The sequence below is a fragment of the Lepisma saccharinum genome, chromosome 18, assembly GCF_977018435.1.
Source record: "Lepisma saccharinum chromosome 18, izLepSacc3.1, whole genome shotgun sequence".
In the NCBI taxonomy this organism is placed as follows: domain Eukaryota; kingdom Metazoa; phylum Arthropoda; class Insecta; order Zygentoma; family Lepismatidae; genus Lepisma; species Lepisma saccharinum.
Window position 1 is genome coordinate 2929371 of NC_139246.1, and position 9040 is coordinate 2938410.

Sequence of the window (9040 nt, forward strand, 5' to 3'; positions counted from 1 at the left end):
GGTCTCGTGGCCCAAGAACTACTTTCCATGACTGTACATCTGGAGGTGCAAAGTCCACCACGTCATGTCTCAATGTATAAAACCCATAGAGACGGTAAATGGATCTCTTTAAAACCAGGGATTACCAGTGCGTAGTTGGAGATCGGTTTGTTCAACGAACTCTCCAGCCTAACTACTGCCTATTTTTGTGGGAGTAGGAAAGGGTTTATTATCCTATTATCCAATCGATCTCTTTCATTCTTCACAATTACCAGCAAACCGATCCACGAGACCACGACAACAGCCAGCTGAGAGATTGCGACTTTACGAGGCGGCAACGAGCGAGCAATTCAAGAAGCAGTCCGAACTACGGAGAATCATTGGCCTAAAGCAAACCCAAGTCCGGATAATCAGTGCTCTGTTAATTAAGTCGCCATATCGCCAGTCGTCTCTTATCGCCGCCATCAATCTCTCCAGCAAGGATCCGTCTCCATTCCGACCATCGCAGACGCCAGGAGCCGAGGGCCAGATCTGCAAGCAAGGGGTGAGTAGCGTTCAACTACACAGGCTCCCAACAATCCTTCATCGGCTTCCTTCAGGGTAGAGGTGGTTAGCTAAATCAAAACTATTATTTAACTGAGCTACGTCCCAGCGTGACTCAATCCCGTGCCATACCCGACGTCACGCTACATGGTGGAGATGCGGGGCACTCCATGGATTTGCATCAATTTTCAAATTTTTTCACGCCACCCAAATTCCATAATTTAAATCGCCGCTAAACACAGTAGAAACCTTAGAAATTCGTCTTTTACATAATACACTTCGTATTATAAACCCCCCCAATCTTAAATTCTTTTTTCCGCTCGCTATCCCGACGTCACGCTAATATATATATATATATATATATATATATATATATATATATATATATATATATATATGTATGTATATAATATATAAAACTACAACAGTGAGTTGGAATGAGGTCTTTCTTTCCCGACTGAACTTTCATCAAGGCTATTACCCCCCCCCCCCTAATCAGGGGATCTGCGCATGTCTATGTAGCCACCTCTTCACGAGCCACTGACAATATTTCGGCGAATTAACGATAGAGGTAGCTCGTGATTGACATTACGTGATATCTTGAAAAAAACATTCAACCAACAGCTTTGAACATCGGAGTAAGTTGTGTAATAAGGAATTTTGAATCAGAGAACATTTTACGTTTCATTGAAATCTCGATCCGATGTAGATGTTTAAGATTAGAAAGTGTTAACTTACCTTACCATATCAAAGTTACTTCATGCCCTTGCACATTTCTTGGTTCTGCTTTGGCATGTTGGAAAAAGGATATTACCCAACCTGCTCATGGCTCAAATATATCAGTTCGTGTCTATTATTATTACATTGCACATAATATACGTACACGTCCATTAGATACCGATACAAAGATGCATTTTAAAACTTTTCAACGAAACGTAGGCGATACGACATTACACAAATTCCCAATGGCTGTTGCAACAACCTACACCAATTTAATGTTATCGCGAAATGAACGTGACACTATGGCACATGGCACAATATTCGCACTAAGTTTGCGAAATAACTCTCACACTTAAATACTTTGATGCCCTCACAACGTTAAATGCAGTTGTACGTACGTTCGTACTACACGAAAACATCGAACACACAACATTCAAGCAAGCGCCACACAGGGAATAACAAGCTTCCGGAAACTGGCCACAGGTGTCGTTACTTACGCAAGCAACGAACATCAGGAGAAGTTGAATTTCTAGAGGTGAGCTCGTGTAGTAGAGCATAAGACACAAGAGAAAAGGGTTTGGTTGACGTGACTGCGTAGAGGCCTCTTTCTTTCTGAAGAATAGTAGTTTTATAGTTTTAATGGTACAATACACTAAGTGTCCTCCGTTAACTTCCGATATGTTGTCCTTGAGATATCTTAAGAGGGTAGTCGAAACTGTCGTATTGTACAAAATGTGATTCTTTTCAATCTACGTCATGCGAAATGATCATTTCAAGCAGAAATTAGTTGGAATTACAGTCACTAAAAGTTAATGGGGTCTATTCATTTCAAGGTCTTGCTTTAATAACATCACACTTCATCGTTATGAATCTAAGGTTACGTATTCTGACATTTCAGGTGTCTTAAACATCTGGATAGAGAGAAATAAAAAAAGAAATGTTTCGGAGACCAGTAATAATCCTTGCTGCATTTATGGTCTTCCTTGTGATACAGGTGAGTTGTTACTCAATCGACTTACCTTAAATTACCATTTTAAAAGAATAAAAACCCCACGGGAATCATACGAGAAATATAATAAATAGAAGTGAGAAAAGAAGATGGAAAAGGCTAATTTTTGTGGCCAATAAAATTACAACAATCTCTTTTTATCTGGCTTTAAATTCTAGTTAAACGTTATATACGTCAAATCAAGGGCGTAACATACATCTTAAAAAGCCCCGAAAAAAGTAAAAATTATTGTGGTATTTCTCATGTGAAATATAAAATTCACGCTAACTTCCTAGGATATTTTTAATTATTTATTATTTTCTTGAATAGAAAGCACTTGTTTTTTTGTTTCTTTTATCTTCACCCTGCACTCCCGATTTGAATATTTTAACGAAAAAGCACCCCCAAATGCCTGGAAGGAACTGTGAGATGATTGCATTGTTTTCAACCCAAGGAGGACATGTGTAATATTAGCAATTCCTCCTTCCTTCCTTCCTACAGCTTCAGATTTCAGCTTCCGGAAAACAGAGAAATACATTTTCAGGGTGAATGAAATTATTAAATATAATTTTCGTCAGTAATTAATTACTATTATTTAAATATGATACTTTGCTGACGTATCTCTGAAGATTTTTTATCAATTCACATTGAGATTTCCAATTTATTGAACTCGCGATATGTTGCTTGCATATCCTCCCCTCTCCCTTTCTCTCTCTCTCTCTATCTCTCTCTCTCTTTCTCTGTCTCTCTCTCTCTCTCTCTCTTTTCTTTTCTGTATCTCTTTATGTCTGCCTCTGTCTGCTTTGTTTTCTTAGTTATAACTCAATATCTAACAGCATTATTTTACATTTCAGATGACCCAAGGCCAATCCACATATGATCCTTGTTGTCCCTATCGAAAGGAGATGGACTGGGTAACTCAGCTTTCTTAGAAATATATTTGAGGGATAAGAACTCAGTATTCATAAAGGATTGATACATTTTCTGAGTAATAAATTCAAGGGTAACAGCAAAATATATCCACATGCAAGCAGTATCAGCGGAGATTCAGACTCTCATAGATTATAAACATGGCGGCACTCCTCCATCGTACCTATTTTTACCGCCAGGCTCCGCCACTTTCCACTTTTCTTTCTCGTATACCCTGTTTTACCAGGGTAAGAGTGCGCACTTAGTTTTTGATTGCTACCAAAGCAGACAGAATCTTAAACTGTATACCTAACAAACCTCAAACATTTTTCTTTCAGTTTCTCTAGGTCTCAGATTAAAATTTTGAATATATTTTTGTAACGAATGGCGGGAACGTACGGTGCAAGGACTTATTGGAGGGGGGTTCAGAAGGCCCGGACCACCCCCGAAATACTTAAAAAGTACTAAACCAGAGGTGTCATCCCTCCCAAGGCCCATGACGCACTCCCTCTTGAAAAGGTAGAACATTCCCCCACCCCCCACGTTTATGCCGTATTAATTACTCACATTTGTCAAACACAATTTTCGGAAAAATATAATACCAGAGGTGCAACCACGAATTCTTGTCAGGGGGTAGGTAGACGTCAGAGGCGTATCTTCGGGGCTATCTGCGAGGCTCAGACTCAGATAATAAAATACAGAAAAAATATCTATCAGAAAATGTGCATAAAATTTTTCATTTCAATAAGAAGATGAACCTGATTTCTTAGAAGTTGGAAACATTGCCCGCTTTCTTTGAATTCGCGAGACGGCTGGCTCCATGGTCTGGCCCAGCTGGCGGGCAACTCCACGGGGGTGACGGGTAAGCTTGACAGGGCTCCGATCAATGTCGCAAACCAATTTTTCCCACCATGTAATTTCCCTAGGATAGGGGAATTGTGGAGTCAAACTGTTACAGGAGAGAGAACAGGGTTGCATATGGCGGGGGAAAAACCCTCTGAACTTCCTCAACAGTCTGGGTCAATGTTGCAAACCAATTTTTCCCAGCATGTAATCTTCCCAGGAATGGGGAATTTTGAAGCCAAATTATCGCAACCAAAGGGGAAAGTGTCATGTGGCAGGGACAAGAACATCATTGAACGCTAGCAGTGGAGTTGAAAAAGAGGTCGTTGACCTTCAAACAACTAGATACAGTGGGGAATAGAAAATTGTTGGCTGAGCGAGAATGGTTTACCGAAATGACAAGGACCAGTTCTAGTCTAGATCGCGTCGAGTGATCTTGGTGCGTGGAATTTATTTATAGGCAACGTGTGAATACAGTAGTGAGTGGATTGTATTTTTGTGAATGATATGTGCTGTGTGTTGTGTAGTGAACTGAAATGACGGACATAATTAACAAGCTGTCTTTTCGGCTTACGAATTACGATAAGCTCCAAATCGTTGTGGATTTTTCTTGTATGTCCACTTCATGAATAGATAAGCTAATGGGGATCGGACCTACAGTTAAAGTGGTATCTAAATCACCATGCATCGAACCCGGGACCCCTTAGTTTCAAGGCAACGACGTTATTGCTGCGCCAACAAGGAGTACCCGAACTTAAAATCATGAAATTACCTAGTTTGAAATTTTATTTTTATTCTCTTATATAGGCCTACATAATATATTTCACAATATGGGCCTCTCATTTATGCAAATAAGAATGAAATTCTTGAAATATTTTCCTTACTGACAGTGTATATTTCCATGTTTAATTTATGAGGTATATATTTTTAATGCCACCCCAAATGAGTTAAAAAGCAAAAACATCCCCACCAGCAAATTTTTGTCCATTCCAACACTATGATATGGTGCGATAGCCCAGGTTCTTAACCCAGTATACGCCACTGGTAGACGTCATGAAACCCCCGTGTGGCCATCCGTGGGTTGGGCCCCCAGAAATGTATTTCTAGATACATGCCTGGTACGGTGGGGTAAAAGTTCGCATGGAGAAAAGAATGTTACACTGCAAAGTCGGTTTAAGATTTGTACTGACATTATTTGTAATAGTAACTAATTTAAAATTAAGTAGAAATGTACATGGAATATTGCATTCTTAAAATGTGAAAAACTATTCATAGATGAGATTTTGCACAGTTCTTTGCGCGAACTTTTGTGCCACTGTGATATGCGAACTATTATACCCAACAATACAGCTTTTTCTTTTCATTTATGGAAAATAATTTCAAACATCTAACGCATTATGCCACACACCACAAGCGTCGCATTCAATGATTAGACTGAAGTTGATTTCTTGTTAAGAAACACAGTTTGCAAAAAATCGAAATATTACATTAGGAAGACGATATAAATTACATGGTTTCAACCAGTGGCGGCGATTAGGGGGAACGAGTGGTGCATTTGCCTCACCACCCCACTTTTCGCCACTTTTGCCCCCGCACTATGCTAAATCTTATCTACAGAGAGAAATATAGTGTCTTTGCCCCCTCCAGCCAGTTTCAGCACCTTGACCCCTCCCCACCCGTTTTGGTACCCAATCACCGCCACTGGTTTCAAAGTTCTTTGTTTTAGATGTCTGTAACTATAGTGGAACCACAAACAAAGAAACCTGCGCAGATCCGCGACTCCTGTGCACCGTAATCCCGCGAGGAGGGGAGGGGGAGAGTGAACCGTGCTTCTTCATGGCCCGAGCGGAACGGAAGAAGGGAAACCTGCGCGGGGACTTTTCGTCCAAGGTTTTTTTCCTTGTGGTCACTCTATGCATCTGACTTCATTCCGACATGACACCTTTCAGGCGGACTCATTGCTGTCAGCCTAACGTCCAATGAAACACGAATACTTACTCTGCGAACTTTTACCCGATGCGCACTCTTACCTCCCTCCACTCTGTATCGAAACGTATCATATGTGCACTGGTGCCATCTGTGGAGAATCTCGAAACTATTAGCACCTAGAGCACAGTAGACTTCTTCGTATTGGTTACTCTTTTTTCACAATGTCTCTAAGGACTGTTATAATCAACGACATTGCACATGGAATACTGAGATGCGTTCCTTTTTTTGGGGAGAGCCGACCATCATATGTGGCAAGCTGCATAAGAGACCATCAGCCATTGTAAATGGCAAGTTGCACAGGAGATCGATAAAGTGGTTATTCTTCATTCTGAAGGTATTCTTCTTAATAAAGGGTGTCCCAGCAAGAACGCCGGATTTAATAAGGTGAAAAAAGGAATATATTTTCATAAAATGACATATATTTCTACATCATTACATGTTACGAGTCAAGTATGAAAAACAATATCTGTCACACGTGCCCCACGACTTGCTCTACGTATAGTCACTACATCCATGAAATTACTGATGACTCTTATACAGACTTGCTACGCGATTTGGCCGATGACGCGTCGAATTTCCTCCTTGAGTTCTGGTAGGGTTTTTTAAGCTGCGATTTCACATACCCCCAAAAGAGGAAGTCTCAGGGTGTCAGGTCACTCGACCTTGCTGGCCAGTTCTGGTCGCCGTTGTGCGCAAGGACTCTGTCCGGAAATTTGTCGTGCAGCAAGGCTATCGTCTCGTGGGAGGTGTGGCAGGTAACGCCAACCCAACAACAACAAGACAACAAATAAAAGACAATGGCATTTACATTTATAAGAACAGTGTTGCCAAGCCAACCCAACAACTCAGGATTTTTTTGAGGGAGGGGCCAGATCCGAACATGTTTATACGGTATAAGGTGGTAGGTCACCCAAAGTTCGACAATCTAAAATAAAATTTTTTCAAGAGACGTATAACCATTTTATGGGAATAAAAAATAACATAACAATACTAATGTCTTAGAGCATCTAAAAATATATTGAAAGAAACATGCTTCACTTTCTAGTACAAAAATAAAAAAAGAGTGGAGGGCTGTACGTTTTCAGTGCCAAAACTGGGAAGGGGGGGGGGGCAAGGATAATTTACTTTCTCTTGGCAGAAATGTTTCATTTATTGTTTTAGGTCCACAATTATGCACAGATAGGCTAATCGGGACTGGACCTACAGTTGAAAGTGGGATCCGAACCACAATGTGCCTTCATCGGGTCAAGGAAGACAAGGCTTAGCATTAACAGTCCATAGTGCAGGGGCGAAAGTGGGAAGAAATGGGGGGCAATTGGCCCCAAGCCCCTATTCGCCGATACGGCTGGCAGCCTTGCATCAATGGTTATGCAACTAAAACTTGCTAATATTGCAGACTGAAAATTTCTGGAGCCTGCGTCTCTACACTACAAACACATTCATTTATGCTAGGAAAAATTGTTTGTTCTTTTTCAAATTTGAAAAACCGTCGATGTTATTTTCGTGGCTTCCTGTAGGTTCACATGGTTCGAGAGGGGGCGCATGGCCCCTTTCCTGGGAATGGGCCTGCAGCAACTACAAGATAATGACGTTAATGTTGGGACACCCTATATACGCTCTTCCTTTGTGGAGACGCTTGTTAATTATTTATTTTATTTAGTTAATGAATTTATTTGTTACTTATTCCTCAGGGTGCAGTGATTGGTTGCAATAATATCACCACCGTCGAAACATGCAAGAGATGCTGTAAGTTCGGGAATCCTGATTATTGCTTTTCAAAAAATCACGAACGAATCATAAAAGATTGCCACCGTAAATGTCCCCCAGAAATGTTTTATAAAGAATAAGACGACGATGAATGATTTTTAAGAAGAAACAACGACAATCCCGTTGTCACTTCTGACAATAGGACACTTTACGTATTGCGTCACCCACGCACTATTGCATTACTCCATATCTATTCCACGCACTATTGTACTACAGAATGTCAATGCTTTGAATTTGAATAAATTTTCCTCTCAAAATTAAATGAATGTGTACGTAATTATTTCTTAACCCACTTATCTTCATTGTAAGTCCCATGGACGTCCGGAATACAGGATAAAGGAGGTCATGTACCCCTGGAAATTGATTTTCAACCTAAAATATATATTGATTGATTGGTTGATTTGGTGATTTATGTCCACTTTATACACAGTATAAGGCTAATCGGGACTGGACCTACAGTTTAAAGTGGGATCCGAACCACTATGTGCCTCCACCGTGTATCGAACACGGGACCCCTAAAATATATACTTGAGTAGCATAAAACCCGTCCTCCAACAATGACAGGGGGTTCTTCGTGCTGACCATACATCACCCCGTAACTGATTGGATGAAAGCCCACCTCTGCTGAGGCATGTGGGAGAGATGCCGGCAGTCGGTAGGTATGCCTTGGCCTTCAGGGGCGGCGCCAGGGGAGCTGCGAAGGGGTGCTTGTGCTCCCTTAATTTTCGTTCCGCACATCCTCAGCACCCTATGATGACCAAGAAAGACTTGTTGTTAAACAATTAGGTCCTGACCATCCGAACGTTACAATCATACAAAAACACAAATCACAATCACGCTCTTTCAATCCAGACTGGTACAACAGGAAACCGTGGTTGACAGCTAGCGAGATCAAGAAAACTCTCTTTTGTTTTAATTGTCTTTTGTTTGGTGGAGATGCTTCATAGACAGACAGTTCATGGTATAAGTGATCTCAAACATCTTTCTGAAAGAATTAAGTCACTTGAAACTAGTTCCTCGCACATTGGAAACTCGTTAAAATTGAGTTTGTTTGGAAAGGTTGATGTTCGAACACAAATTGATGAAGGATATAGGCTGTCAATTACAAGACACAATGAATTAGTCCGGAAAAATAGGCATATGTTAAATAGAATTATCTATTGCTTAAAATTCTGTGGTCGACATGAACTTGCTCTACGAGGACATAACGAAAGAGAAGAATCTTGAAACAAAGGCATCTTCCTAGATTTAGTAAATGAGATTGCTAAGCTAGATAACAGTTTGCATGAACATTTAGAGGAA

The 9040-nt window shown here is 40.6% G+C and overlaps 1 long non-coding RNA gene across 1 annotated transcript; it reads left to right on the top strand.

Annotated features, from left to right (window-relative positions):
- Positions 1-271: 271 nt before the first annotated feature.
- LOC146002689 (uncharacterized) lies at positions 272-7994 on the top strand. Its single transcript, XR_014443741.1, has 4 exons — positions 272-523; positions 2141-2236; positions 3085-3144; positions 7663-7994. It is a non-coding gene; the product is annotated as an uncharacterized LOC146002689 (long non-coding RNA).
- Positions 7995-9040: the final 1046 nt, after the last annotated feature.